We start from the raw sequence: 16,892 nt of genomic DNA, 5'->3' as shown, positions 1-16,892 counted from the left end.
CAAGCTTGTAAATCTGTCAAAGAGGTGGGCTCCTCTCGCCTATGATGACCACCCTTTCCACCCTTATGAGGCCTCCTCTGTATCTTAATCTCTGAAGCTGATGCCTGGTCATCACTCTGCTCATAGGTTTCGGTTTCTGACATTGTTTAAGGAGCAGAGTGGACAAAATGTACTGCTGTTTCTGCTTTGTAAAATGCTGATTTGTATGCTGTTTGAAGGGGGACAAGGAACATGAGGGGAATGTTAGGGGAGGGACATTTTTTAAAAGGAAAATGGGAATACATGTATACAACAGGGAATTTAGGGAAAAACACTGCAAACATCACTGCATATGCATCACTAAATACATGTGTTTACATGGGTATTATGAGGGGTAGGGTTAGGGCTTGATTTTTTACTTTTTAGGGAAAAGGGGTAGGGTTTATTTTCTTCATTACAAATTTAAAAGGAAAATTTACATGGAAATACAAGGAAAATGAAATGGGAATGAGGAGAAATGATTACAAGGGAAAAACCATTGAAACAGCATAAAACCCTAGCAAATTTTTTACAAATTTAATATGCAGCCATATGGAGCTTTTTCTCTTGCACAATTTGATCTTTAAAAACACATTCATGATGTCCTTCAAACATAACAAGCAACCAATTTTGAGTTTGGAGGGCCTACCTCAAGCAAATCGGCGATTTGATAGCTCCTTGGGTAAATTTGCAGTTGTTTTGGGAAGCAGGGCGCTGACGGGTCGCGCACCTCACCCAACGGGTCGCGCGCCACTGACGGGTCGCGCCCGTTGAAGAAATACACTGCTGGAACACTGCTGACGGGTCGCGTGCCTCTGATGGGTCGCGCACCTGGTCTGACGGGTCGCGCGCCTGTCCAGCTCTCAAATTCACTCAAATTCTCACTCAATCGCTCTTGCAAACAACTTGGATGCACAATGAGGGTCAATGGAGGGAGATTGGGCCTTTATAGCTTTCATTTGAATAAATTTCATGCCCAAACCCACTTTATAATGTTTTGTTTTGACACTTTATAAAACTGACTTTTCTTGGTTTCCTTTGTCCTGAAATTGACTGATTTAATGCTTTTGCTCAATTCTTTTTGCAGGGATAGCATCTGAGGGATCTTGGCAAGGGAGCCAGGGTTTCATACTGTCCTTGGAAGCTTTTTGAAATTTCATCACTTTTTACAAAAAATTGAAAAATGACCTTGGCTTTAAAAACAGAGTTTTTAAATCGAAGGTGAAAATTTACTGTACAAGATTGAAATTTGCGAGGAAACACTTTTAAAATCATCCCTCTGGCTTGCTGGGCACCATTTGACCTTCAGAGACATGACCTTGTAAACCATCTTGACCAAAACCCTAGACCTAGGAATTTGACCTCAAGACAAAACAAGACAAGCTTGAAAGTGACTAAGGACTGCAATGACTTGATCCAGCAATGCCAAGAGGGGGACAAAGACACCAGCTCCTCCATCAGGGTTATGGCATGCCTAATGGGATGCAAAAATTGACACTGATGAGACACCTACCTATGCAAATGCAAAGAGTTTTGATCGCTGATGGAGGGCTCAAGACCGACTCTAACAGGCAGCATCTTATATAATAGATCCAGAAGCAGAGGAAGCAACAAGCACAGTAGCTAGATTAGTAGTATATGTCCCCAACCTAAACTAATCTAGTTGGGTACCTGAAGTAAAATGAGTGTAAAACCGGGTAGCTCCAAGTATAGATGTTGTCGGCTGCCTGGGTAGCTCCTCGTTCATTCTGTGGGCTGTCCTAAAGTCGAATCGAAGGGCCTAAACTTAAGCGGTCTCTTGGAACTTAACCGGGCTCAAGTAGATGGATGCTCTGTCAAGGGACTGTCCATAAGCTGACTTCCGGATATAAACAAAGGCTATAATAGTCCTCCCTCGAGCTTCTTGCCTTCCATAATAAAGTATCCCAGGGAAAGAATCCAATTCCTGGTGATGTTTAGCAATTGTTCTGGATGGACCTAATGGGCCTACAATTCTAATGCTTCTGAGCTAGCAGAGATAAAGGAGTAGGGTGGGTGCCTATCCTTCACCCCCAGGGAAGAAGAGATCTCAAATTGTGGATAGCTTTCCTCACCTTCCTAAGTCAGGTGAGCCATCCTTCCTTATGACTAGAAGAACATAAGAGTATCGATCTTTTCCCCATTATATCTTATATTACCAGACACTCACACTCACACTAAATCAAGCCTGTCTTATGGTAAGGTCAGTTGTATTAATCATGAGCTCGTATAAGTCGTAGTATAAATAAGTCGTCAGGGATATATATTCTGTATCCTTTCCTTATCACTTGCCCTGTCCTTATCTCTAGATGCATGGCTGTTGGCGGCTTTACCCGCCTCACCGAAAGGGCAGAGCCAGTTACAAGAGCCTTAACCAACTCCCTTCAAGTTAAGGGTTGAGTGCTTGCCTACTGAACTAGGTTCATGAAGTACTTATAGGGAGACAGGGAGACAGACTGGTCACTTATTAGGTCAAGTATTGAAACGTATATAAACTTTAGCCTTGAAATCAGATGTTGGTTTGGTTTTACTATTAGTTGTAAGGGGGCTTTCAGTATACCTATGTGTAGCCTAGATTTCAAATTTGGAATATTGAGCAACGAATGAATGCATAATTACATATATAATGAATGAAATGAACAGATCCTCCTCTTTCTTTAACTTCCTACAAACTACTCTAACTTATCTTTCCTCTTAAAGACTTATATGACTCTATTTCCTGATACTAAGATTCCTAAGGAGTGAAGTGACAGTAGCACCGAGAGACTTTGATTCCCCAAAAAACACAACTCACCTTCTACTGGTCCTCTTAGAACCCAAGAGACGAGGAGCAATCTAGGTTCCCTTCTCTCTTGCGAACCGGTTTTCTAATTGAAATGACCCCCCTACTGAAATAAGAGCTGAACCTAGACCACTACATCGACTAGCAAGCTAATTCAGGAGGTGTGCCCATCAGAGGGAAACCACAAGAATTCACTCACAAATGTGATACGCACAGGATAATGTGAACACTATACAACAAAAACCTCCATCTAATGTATCCAAAGCTCAGGCAGTAAACAAAGGTAACAAGCTTTGGATGGCATCACAACAATCTTGTTATCACTACCCGGTATCGTCTCCCAATGGATGATGGCGGGAGAAGGTCAGCCAATCAAGGATCTCAGCTACCAATAGATCATATTGTTAACCAATAATTCTCGTAAACAGTCTCGTCGTCAACCGGGGAAGCCGAGGAGAATCGATCACCTAGGATTGGCTCACCAGTGTGGGTGTTCGAGGGAGGTGAAATGCTGCCTTGTCATATCTGATGGCGGGCCCTTGATGGTAGATACATGCCCACAACGCAGTTCCATTAGTTCCTTTGGTATGGAAGTAGTTGTTAGCTGGATCTGGTATATTTTCTGTGCTTTCCGCGCCCGGTGGGGGAACCGAGTCAAGGTAGTAAGCTACTAGTTTGACAAGCTAATAGTTTATGGTCAACTGAAAGTGAAAGGCCAATAATCATTGGGGCTAGACCCCTAGTAGGTATACTTAGAAATTTCTGAAGGTTGACTTGGCGATTGCTGAAAGGTGGCTGACCAGCCGTGAAATGCCGGACTAATTGGCTATGGAATTATTGGCTAATTTCTAATTTCTTATTATATGTTTCATTGAGATGAGAAAACGATGGTGCGAAGCCGCTTGTCCCTCCGGGGGCATGGAATAATTTGAGAATTTCCGATATCAATTCGAAAGTCAAGAGTGAATAAGGGACTTGGCCCCTAGAGTTGTAGGATGGTAGAGTATTTGAGGTAGGTGAAAGGGGTTCCTCGGCTACTTAAATAATAGAAATCTTTTGATATCTTTCTATTTATATGCCCTTTCCTTCTTCGCTTCCCTGGGCTGCTAAATGGTTTGGCTGGGCTGATGGAGGAAGGGAGGGCTTCAAGTAGGTGAATGAATCGTACCTCATGACTATTGCTTGGCACGCGTGATTCTATTTCGTATTCGTGAATGTAGAGGAGTATAGGTATGTATTTCCTCCGTGTGTATAAAAGAGTAGTGGGAGGAAAAAGAAGTAATAAATGAGCATTAAGGGGTGGAGCCTCCCTCAAAAGGGGGAAAACCCCATCCCATGCCTTCCGATGGTATGGGTTACCTTTGTATTCCGTTCCTCAGTAAGGTAGGAGTAATCCCCGCCAGATCTGGGTAGTGGAGACTAGCTCTGAATTCGAATAGTGGTAGAAGTGTCGCTCCCCTGTGGCTGGTTGTGAATGAAGGATATTATATAGGATGCGTAGTATGGGTAATGGTTTTTCTCGGTGTTTCGGTGTGGTGTGTGTCTTTTCTCGGCAGTGTGTAGTATTTGGGAAAGTAAAATAATAGAATCTGCTGGTTGTGGCGTAGCCTATATATATTCTAAAAGTTGGCATGCCTAGGTAACAACCGATTAGTAAGGGTGAGTGAGCTCCGTAAGTCAAATGGTATTCGTGAGCATAGACCAGACCAATGCATTAGTAAGGTCTTAACTGAGTAAGGTCTTAAAAACCAGGCCACTTCACTGGGCAATCTAAGGACCTCCCTGGACCTTCCCACAACACCACCACTTATTCCACTGATCGGTTTAGGGTCGATCTCCTGTCGTTGTTAATATGGAAACTCGACTCGTTAATAATTCTCTAATCTCGATTTGGTTCATTGTAATCTAGTTTATCACCGCCAAATTGACCGAAAGGAATCCTATGTCGGCGAATCGCACAATGGGCCTAAGGGTACTATCCCCCCCTTTCTCTCTGTCCAGATAGTGCCTATGAAGCCCCTTCCCTCCTGGATGCCGCCACCCTCTGACTATAGAGGTTATTATTGGTCGTTTGGAGGTCCGTTAGGGGAACTCCTCGTATATTTAAGCAAGGCTCTCTAGTCGTAGGTTCCATCAGTCGTGTATCCTATCAGTCGGGTCACAGTATACCACCAATTTCTCCCGGTGAGAAACGCTACCCGCCCGGGAGATATCCTCCTGTCCTATCTCCGAGTTTCCTCTTTGATGCGCATTCGGTACAGGATTGTTACTTACGTGCATGTGCCATCACATTTTCGACAGTTAGGGAAATAAGTAGTGTAGCCCGAAAGAGCTGGTAACTACAGACAGGGGATAGGGGAGCTGGGTAAATTCCAACAGGGACTGGAATTACAGGCTATGCCTCTTGAAATGGGAGAGATGCTATTGGGATCTACTGATATTGGCTTTCGAACTGTTTATTTGACTTGATCAACATACTCTTAAACGGGTGAAACTGTTGCGATGCCGCAGGCCCCTAACACAGGATATGGGTATAGAAAAGGAAAGGATGCTACGGGCTATGGGCCTGTATCTCCAATGAGTGAGACTGCTGGATCGACTTCAATTGGTTCAAAGTAAACAGGTGCTTCAATTGGATAAGTTGGATCAATAACTGGCTTTCGAACTAGCGGGGATGCTTATTGCTCTGTCCCAACCTATGCCTTCGCTTCTGTGGGTACCTCCACCTTTGCTTCCGGTCCTGGGACTGCATAAACTTGTAATGGTACAGCCACTAACGGATCTATAACAGGCTATGAGGGCTATGCAATTAGTCCATAAACTGAGGTTGGTGGTTCAACCGGATCAACTGCTGCTTCTGTCCCTCCTTGTGCATTTGGATTTGCTACTGACCAACTTTACAACGAGATCTGCTGCCTTAGCTACTGGGTCAGTTCGAACTATAACTGGCCCAGGAGGATATGAATCTGCTTCTGGCGCTAAACCCTTGCCTGGAACTGGATATGCATTATATATAATATAATATATTGCCTTCGCTATTGGTGGTTCCGAGTAAATGGGTTCTGGGTCTATTCAATAAAAGGAATCCCGGACTGGAACTGGACGAAGGAAAGTTGAGACTAGACACTATACTATATGTATCTTTGCCCTGCCCTTTAGCCAATATGTGTTTCTTCCCACCTCTGTCATGTGCTTCCCTCTGCCCCCTGCCTATGTGTATTCCGACCGATTGACGATGCCGATTGACAATGTGTTATGACCGCTGTGTGCCCCTGCTCGCTTGGATAGCTACAACAGCTTTCCCCCTGTTTCCCCGCTACAGACAATTTACCCTGGCAATTACCCCGCTTCAACTGGACAGATGCTTCTCCCCTTGCCCTCAACACGCCACATCCACCCGGAAATAATAACGACCGCACCGGGAAAGCCCGCATAGAGATAAAAGCGACCGGAGGAGAAAGAAAAGCACTGTTGAATGAGCTTGGTTACACAAATGTGGTTTCGATACAATGATCTCGATGATGATTAGACACGGGAGATACCAGGACTAATAGAGCCCCTTGAGCAGTAGGTAACATCTATTATTTGGTAACTAGGTGATTCGAGAACTGAGTGCTATTGGTAAGAACTGGGTGTGATGAAAACTGTAGATTGAACGCTGCACGTAAGGCGAAAAGCAGCATCAGAATTAACCAGTTGTGATTCGAACGGGTAGAATAGAGACCCATGGGCAGTTGTTAATAAAGCAGTAACTTCGGGCAGTCTAGAACTGGGTGATTCGGGAACTGCTCTATATGGAAAACTGGTGCTTTAGCGTCCTTCATTCGTGGTGGTACATACATGCCGTGAGATTCGAGGTTAGGTATAATCAATTTTTATAGAGATAGCGCTTTCTCTCAGAAAGTTATCCTCAATCAAATTCGTTATCAGTTCCACTGTAGTCATGCCCTGAGTCCTAGTCCAATCAACAAGTACTACGGGAGGGAGAATGTCTATCCAAAGATGAAATATCAGTTAGAAAAAAGAGAACTTCTAGCTAGAATTAGTTCTTCACTTTCGCTCAGCTAAGTTCCTCTTTCTCTTTACAATTGATATGGGCTCTTGGCTGGATCGGGGCACAGCGATGCCCACTTAATATAGGTCTAACAGCAAGAAAGAACCACCGCTAAGACTTGGTTGGGAATGAATGAGAGCCAGTGAAAGAAAGACCGCTTCTGGTTGGGTCATTAGAGCGAGCGAACTAACCGCTGGACCCCTTGAGCTTGTGGTTTTATCATACTGCTTGCTTGATTGTTATCGCTACTTAATCGTTCCCCTTGCGATTACCCCTCTTTTAACTGGATAGAAGCATCTCCCCATGAGGTTGGTTGGATCGCTATCGCTTGATGGATGATACGCCCCTGCATTCCGTCCGCAGTCTCGCTTCTGGTTACGCCAAAGACAACACTGTTCGGGGGTCCCCCCTCGCCCCCCCCTCTCACACTCCCCAAGGGGAGGGGTTAGGCACTGGCACTTGAAAGCGGGGTCCTCTCTTGCTTGCTTGCTTGCCTGCGTCTGACTGCCTTCCTGGTTATACAGAGACTGGCCTTCCAAGAGTGATCCATGTCCGAGAGGATCCTACACCAGTTCCAATTTCCTGCAAGACAAGGCTTCACCCGATCCTACAATCTAAAATAGATCTACTATATATAATCAATCAACAGTAGATCTACTACTGTAAAGATACATAAATGATAATGTAGAGTAGAGAGACCCTAGTTATCTCACGGGTGATTAGAACTACCTTTCCCTAGATATTATGGAACCTGCCTATAGTTTGTAGGGTTTCAACCTCCAAGGTATGAGTGGGACTAAGCCAATGAAGATTCCCTAGGATGAATCAACAAGCCTACAAGGTTGAAGCCAATCTAGTAAAAAGAGATCTCTCTAAAGGTGATGGGCATGACAGGTACAGCACTATGATCGATAACACTTTGAATCACAGCACTAAGCCTATTGATCCAACCTGCTGCTTGCCAAAAAGGTAGGTCTCTTGCTTACTTACGATATAAAACAAAACCTAGGGACGGAGTCACTCACTATTCATATGGTGAGGGATGTGAAAACCAATAGGAAGAACACAGTCTCACCTACCTGCCCTCTCTATTGCCGCCTGCTTAAGCAAGCCTAGAGCTAACTGGACAGTCCCAGTACGCGTAAGGTAGGTAGATAGGTAGGTACCCGCCCAGTACGCAATGCTTGCTCGCTTAAAGAATAAAGAAAGGGCGAAAGATTTCTTGCTTGCTTTATACTTGACCGGGAAGGGAATAAATAAAGGAGGAGCTGGAGGATTAGGATTCAGAGCCAACCGAACCACCGATCGAACCACTTAGACCGTGGACGCTGATATCGACAAGAGCCACGATTGGCATTGATTGGATTGATTGGAAGGACCCTGGCTGACTGGGGAGCTTAGGAGCCGGCTTGTGAGCGGGCTGGATGGGGAGCTGGATGGGGAGCTGGGGAGCTTAGGAGCTGGTTAGCTTGCTGGTTGGTTAGCTTCTATTGCTTGCTGGCTAGGTGGGCTTGATGAAAGAAGGAACCCGCCCGACGAAGAAAGAAAGAAGCTTGGCACGAGGGCTGGCAGAAACAGTTAGGCGATAAGAGAACGTGTGCCGAGACAATGGCTAGACCTGATGCTAGATCCGGCTGATGGCTGCTGGCCGGAAGGAGCGACCAGGGGAGAGGAATGAAAACTAATACTTTGTATCTCTGTCTCTTCCCTTTATCTCTATTGCTTGCTCCTCAACACCTAGCTTTACTCAACCCCATAACCTAAGCTGAGGGAGAAACTCAAAACCCCACCACACTCACTCTATGTATGGCTATCTTAGCTGGCTCTAAAACCTTGGTTATATCTTGTTCTTTCCCTTGATGTTTGTTTATGTATCTCTTTATATCTATGCTATTTACTATTATGTTATATCCAATATTGACTATGCTAGATAAGCTCCTAGTACTGGATCAACTACTAGTTAGTCATTCCTTTACCTGGCGTCATAATCTTAATACCGAGAACAGGCTCTTCATCTATAGGTTGGATTCCTGCCTTTGCTTACTAGTATGAAACTGATCAGACTGGGTAAAGGCAAGCAACTGCGTCAAGCGGATAAACAGCTGAAACCACAGCATCTCACCCCTTCTTTGTTGAACCCGGAAAATAGGGCATCTTGTGCTAATACAACCTTGAGTTCCTACTGGAGATAGGGATATGGTACCTGAACCACAACAACCCGGCTTTGTCATAGTTGAGGGATAGGCATTGAACCAGTCCCAGCTGAGGAGCTAGCTTGTTTGCCAGTTTATAGTTACAGCATCCGAACCAGACCCATTTCTTAGAGTGTCATATCCATATTTCGATCCAAAGCCAGCACTTGTTGATTCATAAGTCAATATCAAGTGTCAAGGCTACCTCTAGCATGTCCCTTCCTATTCTAGATCGATATCGAGATCTGGTTGTTGATGACCTTGACTCAGTTGACCTAGATCCGGTACCATAAGAAAAGACAGATCCTGAACCTATAGTAGATCTCGCAGCAGAGACGGGAAAGGCTAAGTCTGTAGTATAAGCAGCGGCAAAGGCACCCCTGTATTCGGTGGTTTGAGAGCCACATAGCTATCAGCATCTCTTGAACAAGTAGTAGCAGATCCATATCGAGATTCAGATGCACCAGTACCAAAGTAAGCATCCGAGTAGTAACCAGCGATGGGGAATACGGCAGGAGTTGGAGTTGACCCGTAACCTGACCTCTAAACACCAACATGATGAGCAAAGGCGTGGGCAATGACGGAGGCACCGGTCGAGGAACCAGATTCATAGTCACCTTGCTACGCGTACCTTCCAGTTCGAGATCGAGATCTTGCTGTTCCACCATTTGCAATAGGAGGATGATGAAGCGATAGGGACCAACTAGCTTGATATATGGGTATATTATATATGGATATATGGTTCCACTGATAGCCAACTCGTTGAAGAAGCAGCGTATCCGGGTCGCAGAGAAAGATAGAGAGGGGGTTACAGATTGATAGCTAAAAGCAGGTTACCAAGTTCCAAGAGCAGGGTCATTAGTCTCTATAGCCGCAGTTCGAGATCTCTATAAAGAAGAAGTATATGGTCGGTGCTCCTCTTGGTTCACTAAGGTAGCAGTAGAGAAGGGAGCATCCTAGCTCTTATCTAACCGATGAACATCTTCCCACAGTAAGCTGACCTATCTTTAGTCAATTGCCCACTCAAGTTCCTATGCTTCGATCTGATCCCTGCCTTCTCACCCAGGGATCAAATGACGGTGTATCATAAATATATCCGGTTCCGCAGAGGTCATAGCCGCTCCCAAGGCATAAACAATAGTTTCTACGGGGATGGCTGACCCGAATAATGACCAGTAACTCCTCTCCTTATCAGTCGAGCCCCTCACCATATGAATAGTGAGTGACTCCGTCCCTGGGGATTGGGGTTGGGCGCATACTGATCCATTTTTTAGCTCAGCTATTGGTTGGTCCTATTGGATACGATGCTCGGGATCAGTCAAGATGGATGGCTAGAACGACGTATATAGAGTCAAATGGTCCGATCGTGTCAGCACTTGTGTAGCTATCGATGGCTTGTTCATGTATCCTTTAGGTTGGCTAGACATCTATATCCTACTCTCCGTAGGCTCATCGTAGTATTGGTCGTTCTTGGTATTATCAAAGTATCTATAAGGCGCTCCGGGAGAATGAGTGACAGATCCTATTATATAATACATTGTGAGTACAGGATGTGGGATGTAGTCAAATTGGTAGCCTGCCACATGGGTCCTAATGGTGTCTCCTAGTACATGCAAAGGATCAGCTTGGATCACGCGATTGAGGTGGGAAGTAGCGGCGATAATGATATGGTGCTTCTTTCTTTCTTTCATTCGGTGGCTCGATAGGGGACCTCTCTTATACTCCTCTCAGGTAAGGTGTTTGAAAGGGGTATGTTTCACGGGGTACGATGAACGGGTCTCTCATATGATGGTGGGGGACATATCCTTTCGGCTAGTGATGTGGGCCTTCTCTCTCGCTTATGAAGGAGGGCCTTGTCTCTCGGCCAGTGATGGGGACATATTTTTCGGGTATGTTTTGATGGGCTACTTCTCTCCCGGGTAGGTCTATATGGCTATAACTGACTATGCGTGCCTATTGACTATGACTGGCTCCTGCTACGACTGTATATGACTACTGGAATTACCACTGGCTATGCTCGGCTCTCAGCTATGACAACTGTGCTACGTGATCGGCTATCGACTGACCTTGTCACAATGACCGACCTCCTGGCAACGACAACCACTGGCTCTAAGCAATGAAACCTGTCAATTCAACTGGAAAAATGAAAAATCAGGGACAGAGTCACTCACTATTCATATGGTGAGGGTTTTAACGCTCACTCATCATATGGGTGAGGGATTTATCGCTCTATTTTCCCAAAATAGAGGGACGGAGTCACTCACTATTCATATGGTGAGGGTTTTAACGCTCACTCATCATATGGGTGAGGGATTTATCGCTCTATTTTCCCAAAATAGAGGGACGGAGTCACTCACTATTCATATGGTGAGGGATTTATCACTCATCCATCATATGGGTGAGGGATTTATCGCTCTATTTTCCCAAAATAGAGGGGCGGAGTCATTCACTATTCATATGGTGAGGGATTTATCGCTCATCCATCATATGGGTGAGGGTGAGCTTGCCGAACATTCGACTATAAGGAGAGGGCCCAATCTATCATTCGTGGGTCAGAAGTGGTCAAGGAAGTCATTACATATATAACATATATCGAGTCATGACTGGAAGAAATGCATAATTACATATATAATATATGCATTGTCGAAGGTCAGGTTCTAACTTACTTCTCCTAGCTCGAAAGATCATTACTTAATTTACCACGATGATTGGGAGTCTCAATGGCTTAAACATCGAATAAGTCGGTTATTCGAACCACAACCTCTGTTTCATGCCAGATCCAATAAATGTAGAGCCCATACGGGGCTAAAGCATAATTACATATATAATATATAGATCTTGATTGGAAGCCTGCTTGAACTCTGAATGAGAAATGAATGAGAAAGGACCGGACGAATAGACTTTTACCTCTTTTCTATCCATTTTTTGGTATCACCCACTTTGTGGGAACAATTAGAGAATTTATGTCCCCATGATGGCTTCCGTACTGCGCTCAATCTCCCGCTCCGTGGTTAATAGGAAACCCCTGTACGTCTTTATCATACTTCCATTGCGCACCTTTGTTTCTCCCCGTGGGTTGCTCCAAACCATTCTAAGCTTTCGTTGGGGGCTCGAGAGCATAATCGTTTGAGAAACACGGGATCCACGCTTCTACAACCCCAAAAGTCCCGCCCTCCTAACGTACATTGCGGGGCTTAAAAACTCCGTGTACCTCTATCCCTTACTTAAGGAGCTAATCCCCAAAGAGTTCGCCCCTCTTTTGTACCTTTTTGTCTATTTGAGAGATATATGGTCTGCCGCTGGTAGATCAACGAGTGCTTCAACAGGTTCAACCACAATAGGTGCTAACCTTGCCTCCGCCCCTAGTGCTTTCGTTGCTGGTGCTGCTTGCGCAGTAAACTCCTCGTTCTCTTTCCGATAGCTAGGAAGTCGAGTTTCACCAGCAATCCTCAAGTCAAGCGAGAAAGCAAGTGGAACAAATTCTCAAATCCTTTTTATTTTATGGAAGGGATCGGAGCTCAAAAGCTCTGGGGCTAAGGTGGCTTGGGATGTAATCTGTAAACCAAAGAAGGAAGGAGGTTTGGCTTTAAAGCGAGTGGATCTTTGGAAGAGAGCAGCTATGCTCAAGCATCTTTGGCATATCTGCTTGGACAAGGACCATTCGATATGGTCTAACTGGGTTAGGGTCTACCTTATCAAAGGTAGGGACTTCTGGGCGTTGAAGCTCAGACCGCTTGCTCATGGTAGAATAGTTAAGGTAGCGGGCAATGGGAATTCTCCTGACACTTTTGTTTGGAAGGGGTCTCCCTCTGGCTCCTTTTCCATCAAATCTGCTTGGGATAGTCTCTGCCCCCGGGCTGCTTCTGTTTTCTGGCATAAGCTTGTTTGGCACAGGAAAGCTATCCCTCATCACACTTTTATCCTCTGGTTGGCTACCTTGGGGAGGCTCCCTACCAAGGATGTGCTTAGCAAACATGGTATTTCTGTAGATTTTACTTGTATTCTGTGTGGGCAGGAAGAGGAATATCTTAACCATCTCTTCTTTTCCTGTTTCTTCTCCTCCTCTATCTGGATCTCTTTGTGTGGAAAATGCAACATCCCGTCTGTTGCTATGAATTGGGAGGACACTCTGCGTTGGATGGCTCGGAAGTCTGTCGCATTCCGGTTCAGGACCTTCGGCAGAAATACGTGGATTGCTTATCTTATCTTGTTGGCTTGCTAACTAGTGAAGTGGGAAGGAAGGATTTGTCTTTCTGTCTCCCTGACTTTCGGGTGGAAGAGATAGATGGGTGGAAGAGGTGGGCCCATAAAACTGGTAGAGACCTGCCAGTAGCCGGTAGAGACATGCCAGTAGAGACAGATAAAGGTGGGCCATCCTGGTAGATACATACGGGAGAAGGTCATGTGCGGTGCAGTTAGTTCCCATCCTGTAGATCGATTTGCTAAAGTAGATCGAGTTGCTCTTACCTAACCTTACCTAACCTTGCCTTCTTTCTTACCCACTCTTTCCCACTCTTTCCCAATCGTTCATACAAAAAGACTACTTACCCAAATACTATCACACAGACACACATACACACACTAACACACGGTCACATTCCGATTCAGGACCTTCAGGCACGGGGTGTCGTTCCTTCCATTCGTTCCTACTCTTTCCCACACCTTACCTAACCTTTATATTCAAGAAGTTGCCTTCCCCTAATGTTGCCTTCCCCAGCTTACCTATAATAGGAGGGCCTGTAAATGGAGGGCCTGTTCCCTACTAGTGCTACTAGGTCGCGTTCTTTACTTCCCCAGCCTACCTATGTATTCTAATTATGATATTGTTGCATTTCCCAGCCTACCTTCCTTCCCCAGCCTACCATGGATGGTATGATATTGTTGCCTACCATGGATGGAATGTTGCCTTCCTATGTGTTATAATTAAGATATTCAGGACATCGCCCTCTCGCCCAATCGCCCTCTTACTGGGCAAATGGGGGCATATGGGCTAGTGGGGGCATATGGTCAAGGCTCGCTTGCTAGCACGGTCTCGCTTGCTGGCATGGTATTTATATTAGTTCCCATCCTTTAGTTCCATATTTAGAAGTGGGTATAGATCTGGGCTATGGCTGGTGCATATGGATTTTGCATTTTAGGTTACCGGTTCAATTCTCTCTTCTCTTGACACCCTTGACGTCAGGCTCTTTGGTTGAACTGGCAGGAAGTGATCCTTTCGGTTGGATCGGTCTGGTACAAATATTCTGTGGATGTAGCAATCAACTATCTCCAGGGTCCATGAACTTCATAGAAAAAAAATAACGTTTGTTTTATTAATTTATTTTAAATCCATAGCTAGTTTGTTTTATTAATTTATTTTAAATCCATAGCTAATTTGTTTATATCGATTTTGAACTTCTTGTGTATATATAGACGATGCAATATGTTCTATGTAAGAGCGTGGAGAGGAGCCCACAGACCAACCCCATTAGTGGCCCAATTGATACCAAATCTGGCCATACTGCAAGGCCAACGCAAAAAGTGGTGAGTTATTATTTTCGCTAATATTTTTTTTAAGAGTGTGTCTAATTGTTTGTAAAGTTCTGATTTTCAAACCATATTTTCTATTCTACCCCTGTGAATCGCATTGTGTTCCAGACAAGGATTAGAACTCGATTTACTCTGTGCATGTGTGTTGTACGTTGCAGAAATGTCGGCTTCATACTGAATATAACACTTTTTCCTACTGCAGATCGACGAAGCCGCAGACAAATATGCATTCATGGCCAAAGTGGTCGGTGCATCATGGATTGACTAGGCATTTTGGCAAAGCTTGAAGTTATCGTTATATTGCTATAGTTAAACAAGAAATCACTCTTTGTGACTTCGACAGTGTCACACTATTGTCATCCCATTTATTATGGAATTTACATCCAATATATCTACGTGGATTTCCATATTTTTGTATTTTTAGGTTGTTCAAAATATTTTAGTTGGCAATGAATGCCACTAAAGATTTAAAGGGCTTCTTAAGGTGCTACTCTCCAAAATGTTGCTTATGAATGATATATGTGTTTTTCTCGGGGAATTAAGTAGACACAAATCACCATATTGTAGAGAGTACTGCAGATGACTGATACACTGGCAATATGTCGAAGTGTACAGTCTTCAATATAGACATATAGTGTTAAAAAAAAGAAGCATTTCATAGTCTTTTTTAATATGCCCGTTGTTGTTATGTGACCACGTAAAGCTGGCTTGCTAGGAAAACTCTTTGCGAGGCTCAAATGTCGTTAACGGGAGTATGTAAGCAATGAAATGTATAAGTAATTAGCGTGGCTACATGAGCTATGGATGAATGCAGATAAGTATACGGAGATATTGTTGTTTATTATATTGAGAAGTAAGCAATGAAATGTATAAGTAATTAGCGTGGCTACATGACCTATGGATGAATGCAGATAAGTATATGGAGATGTTGTACACAATGCTTATGTTTATTATATTGAGATGTATGTGAATTGTATGGAAGTTTTTATTTTAATGGAAGTATGTGGTATAATGTGTAATTAGTTTGCTATATGAACAAGGAATGAATACAGAAAAGTATATGCAGAGATTAATGGAAAATTTATGTTGTGAAATCTGTAATGATTGTGTTAAATGAACAATGAATCAATGCATGTAAGTATATATATAGAGATTAATAGAGTCATTATTGTATGTTCAATGATCTTTAGTATATTGAAATTTATTTGAATTGAGTGGAAGTTTTTCTCTTTGATACAAATTTTATTTTCTAATTTATCATATAGCAGTACTCTTCTCCTTTATACATATTTGGTATGTATATTTATAGTAAAGTAAAAGTTTACATCTCAACTATGGAATTAGAATTTTGGATCCTACATTATATGGAATATGGAATGTTTTGTTTTGTTTTTGTTTTTTGTTTTTTTAAGTTTTTGTTTTTGTTTTTGGTTTTTTTTAATGTTCATGGAAATCTTATTACTTGATTATGGTTTCATAAAGATTTATATCTTGATCATTGAATTTTGGAGAATTTTGAATCTTATATAGAACATGGAAAGGTTATTTTAATGTACATAGAAATCATCTTATTACTTGATTGTGTATTGGGTTAATAAAAATTTACATCTCAATCATAGAATTTTGAATCCTAGAAGAAACATGGAATTTTTTTCCGGATATATGGTGAAATCATATTACTTAGTGGTTCTCAAAAAATATGTCTATTTATCTTATTTTACCAATGAATTTGTTGAAAGAAAGTCTTACACAATAAACAACAATAATTGAAAAAATTAACATATTTTTTCCCATGTCTTTAATACTTTAATATAATTCTCAAAATTAAGAGATTTTTTTCCCATGTCTTTAATACAATTCTTGTGATCTTATTTTACCAATGAGATTTTTAAAATAATGTCCATTATTTTTCTATACTAAGATAATTTTCTAGTGCTCACGGAGTTTGTTAATGAATTTGTAAAAAATCAAAGTGTTCACCTTCAACAACAACATTTTTCTTTCTTTAATCATATCTTTCACAAAGTGATATTGAACATTAGTATGTTATTTTAGAATGATACGCTGGATTTTTCACTAGGAAGATTTCATTTTGTCTGTCACAATCTATCCTCACAACTTGTTGTACTAACTCAATACTCGAACACAATCTTTATAACCATATTGCTTCCTTGCTTGCATGCGTGGTTGTCATGTATTCAACTTATATAGTTGAGTGCGCCGCTATACACTGTCTCTTGCTTATCCAATGGATAGCTCTCCCAAATAGGTTAAACACATAGCCACTCGTAGATCTTCT

The 16,892-nt window shown here is 42.9% G+C and overlaps 1 pseudogene across 1 annotated transcript in view; it reads left to right on the top strand.

Moving 5' to 3' along the window:
• Nucleotides 1-15,440, top strand: part of LOC149213863 (uncharacterized) — a 124,186-nt pseudogene extending 108,746 nt beyond the window's left edge. Inside the window, exons 12-13 of the transcript XR_016250362.1 lie at nt 14,477-14,587; nt 14,796-15,440. The product of XR_016250362.1 is annotated as an uncharacterized LOC149213863 (transcript). The remainder of the gene's footprint in view (nt 1-14,476; nt 14,588-14,795) is intronic.
• Nucleotides 15,441-16,892: the final 1,452 nt, after the last annotated feature.

The sequence above is a fragment of the Pinus tabuliformis genome, chromosome 1_1 (assembly GCF_031772625.1).
Source record: "Pinus tabuliformis cultivar Carrire ecotype Pingquan chromosome 1_1, CPIR1, whole genome shotgun sequence".
Lineage (NCBI taxonomy): Eukaryota > Viridiplantae > Streptophyta > Pinopsida > Pinales > Pinaceae > Pinus > Pinus tabuliformis.
Note: the sequence above shows the minus strand (reverse complement) of the source record. Positions and strands in the feature narration are given on the sequence as shown.